The following is a 4,052-nucleotide window of genomic DNA, read 5'->3' as shown; positions in this document are numbered from 1 at the left end:
GGGGCAAAAGGCTAGGTTGGGTATCTTGGTAGAGTTGGAGTGCCAACCACCATCAATAAGCCATGGACCAATGGAAACCCCATTTTAGGTCCTCTATATAGTGGTCTTAGCTAAACCCTAGCCTAGGGCAAGTGGGTTTAGGGGACCACCTACATGAGTCTCCCAAAAGTATCAAGGGACCAGAGCCTAGAAATTCTGGGTTTAGGGTAGTGAGTGATTGTGAGTGTAAATGATTGCAAGTGAGTGCCTTAGCCACTGACCAACACCCAGGGTTAGGTCCAGCACTCTTAAGGGTAACTCATCTTGAGTTCCTCCACCCACCTACTAAGTGCTAGAGGTTAGGACCAATATGTGGAACTTCAAGTTGAGTAAAGAAGAGTGTAGAATTTCTAATCGTGAGGGCTCCATGTCAAGTTTTCTAAGAATAGTCAATAGGAAAGTCCTATAGCTAGACCTTAGGCTACTAAAGAGGAAAAACTAAATCTCAATCAAAAGTGAGGTCAACACATTTGAAAGATTGCGATAGGAAGGTTCCTAAAGCAACACGAAATCGGATGTAACATCCTCAACCTCTGTAATTTTATTTGAAAGATTGTGATAGGAGGAGCTACTAAAGCAACGTGGAATCGGATGTAAAATCCTCTACCTCTAAAATTTTGTTTGAAATATTGCGATAAGAGGGGCCCCTAAAGCAACGCGGAATCAGATGTAACATCCTCAACCTCTGGAATTTCATTTGAAAGATTGTGATAGGAGGGGCTCCTAAAACAACGCAGAATCGGATGTAACATCCTCAACCTCTAGAATTTCGTTTGAAAGATTGCGGTAGGAGGAGCTCCAAAAGCAACGTGGAATCGGATGTAAAATCCTCAACCTCTGGAATTTCGTTTGAAAGATTGCGATAGGAATGGCTCCTAAAGCAACGTAGAATTGGATATAACATCCTCAACCTCTGGAATTTCATTTAAAAGATTGTGATAGGAGGGGATCCTAAAGCAATGAGGACTAGAATGTAATATCCTCAACCTCTGGAATTTATGGGGTAAATTGAGACCCATTGGATAGACATTTGGGTAAATTTGGGGAAAATATGGGCCTTTAAAGGGAAATTTGGGAGTTTTGGTCAAAGATGGTCAAATTGGCCAAATTGGATCATGTGATAGTTGAGAAAAATGAAATTGGAAATATTTGGGAGGTTTTGGGAATTTTTGGGATTTTTTAGAATTTTTGGAATTTTGGGGTAAGGAGGGGTATTTTGGTAATTTGGCCAATTTTGATGATTTTGGGTAGTTTTTGGTGTTTTCAAGGTGTTTGAAATGATTTTTGAGTCAAGTTGGGTATTTTGGGTAGATTTGGAAAGTTTGACCAAATTTGGACCCCAAGGGTATCTAGGTAATTCGGGGAATTTAGGGGCAAAAAACTAGGTTGGGTGTCTTGGTAGAGTAGGAGTGCCAACCACCATTAATAAGTCATGGACCAATGGAAACCCCGTTTTGGGTGGTCTTAGCCAAACCCTAGCCTAGGGCAAGTGGGTTTAGGGGACCACCTACATGAGTCTCCCAAAAGTATCAAGGGACCAGAGCCTAGAAATTCTGGGTTTAGGGTAGTGAGTGATTGTGAGTGTAAATGATTGCAAGTGAGTTCCTTAGCCACTGACCAACACCCAGGGTTAGGTCCAGCACTCTTAAGGGTAACTCATCTTGAGTTCCTCCACCCACCTACTAAGTGCTAGAGGTTAGGACCAATATGTGGAACTTCAAGTTGAGTAAAGAAGAGTGTAGAATTTCTAATCGTGAGGGTTCCATGTCAAGTTTTCTAAGAATAGTCAATAGGAAAGTCCTATAGCTAGACCTTAGGCTACTAAAGAGGAAAAACTAAATCTCAATCAAAAGTGAGGTCAACACATTTGAAAGATTGCGATAGGAAGGTTCCTAAAGCAACACGAAATCGGATGTAACATCCTCAACCTCTGTAATTTTATTTGAAAGATTGTGATAGGAGGAGCTACTAAAGCAACGTGGAATCGGATGTAAAATCCTCTACCTCTAAAATTTTGTTTGAAAGATTGCGATAAGAGGGGCCATCGGAGGGGCTCCTAAAGCAACGCGGAATCAGATGTAACATCCTCAACCTCTGGAATTTCCTCAACCTCTAAAATATTGATTTGAAAGATTGTGATAGGAGGGGCTCCTAAAACAACGGGGCTCCAAAAACAGCGCAGAATCGGATGTAACATCCTCAACCTCTAGAATTTCGTTTGAAAGATTGCGGTAGGAGGAGCTCCAAAAGCAACGTGGAATCGGATGTAAAATCCTCAACCTCTGGAATTTCGTTTGAAAGATTGCGATAGGAATGGCTCCTAAAGCAACGCGGAATTGGATATAACATCCTCAACCTCTGGAATTTCATTTAAAAGATTATGATAGGAGGGGATCCTAAAGCAACGAGGACTAGAATGTAATATCCTCAACCTCTAGAATTTAGTTTGAAAGATTGCGATAGGAGGGCCTCTTAAAGCAACGCGGAATCAAATGTAAAATCCTCAACCTCTATAATATCATGAGTACAAAAAATTTCTCGGATAGGATATGGAAAATATGTGGACAGAGTCGGAACCTATGCACTGACCCGGAAATTTCATGAATGCGAAAAATTTTCTAAGATAGGTGGAAAATAGGGATGGAGTTGGAACCTATACACCAACCCAGAAATTTCATGAAGGTGGGAAATTTTCTCGGATAAGAGATGAAAATTATGTGGACGGAATTGGAACCTATGCACCGACCTAGATATTTCATGAATGCGGAAAAATTTCTCAGATAGGTGGTGGAAAATATGTGGACGGAGTCCGAACCTATGCACCGACCCAGAAATTTCATGGGAATCAAAATTTAAGTACTGACCCCGAGTGCACTATAAGTGCGAAGGGATTCGTGAAAAGAGTATGAGAGATTGTGAAGAATTGTTGAGAAGGGAGTAGGGTGGAGGCCTATCCCAGTGCTAAGATCGTTGAGAAGGGAGTAGGGTTGAAGCCTATCCCGAGTGCTGAGACTTCACGAATACAGAGATTTGCATAAATTTGCTGAGATTTTGTGAGGAGTGTGGCACTCCGTGGGGACTGTGACAAAGTTGTGCAATAGAGACAGTTGTTGTGAAAGCAGAGAGTGTGGAACTTTAAATTTGAAAGGAATTAATTTATTAAATTTATCATTTTTCTTGTTGTCTTTATCACATTTTATTATCACAGTATATTTTTCAAATTTAATTTCTATTGATTATTTTTTTTCAAAAAACATTTTATTTAAATTTGTCCGGTTGAGGGTTCTTTCATCCATGAGCTATGGAGGACCAATCATGACTGAAAAATAACTCGTTAACTTTAAACTATGTATTTTTATTAGTCATCTATCAGAAAATCGTTGCTAAGGGTCGCCTCATACCACAATGCAAGTAGGATGTTCCAAACCCTACTTTTTGTCTGACTGACCGTAGGAAAGTTCACATCGATCTAAAAGGCGTGAAAACATATGTATCACTGGAAGACGACCACGTAACTCAAAGATGAACATTTTAGGGGTCTCAAATTGGGGTTTTTGGTGCCAACGGGCAGCATCTCAGACCCAAGGATAAAATCAGACTGAACTTGAATTTCTACAAAATGTGTGTGTGGAATTCCGGTGACTACCCTTAGCCTTTGAAAAGTTCAAATTGATGGAGTTGAGTCTTTCAAAATTAGAACGAATGTAAAACACATATGAAGTCAAGGCAAACACCACGTTATGGTGAATTTTACCGTAGTGTGCGCAAGTGGGCTCTGTGATGTGAAGAGAGGACAAAGAGATAAGAAGATAGTTAAGTATATCTCACCCTCTTCTTCTCTCATCTCCTCTCCCCACTCTCTCTCTCTCTCTCTCTCTCTCTCTCTCTTAATATCTCTCCTCCCTCTCTATCACTCCTATTACCTTGCTCTCAATCTCTTTAAGTGAGAAAGTGATAATGACAGAGAGAATGAAGGAATGACAATAAGAGAAGCTGACATAAACTGAGAGAAG

This window comes from Phalaenopsis equestris, unplaced genomic scaffold (genome assembly GCF_001263595.1).
Source record: "Phalaenopsis equestris unplaced genomic scaffold, ASM126359v1 Scaffold000442, whole genome shotgun sequence".
Taxonomy (NCBI): Eukaryota; Viridiplantae; Streptophyta; class Magnoliopsida; order Asparagales; family Orchidaceae; genus Phalaenopsis; species Phalaenopsis equestris.
This window is presented reverse-complemented; position numbering follows the sequence as displayed.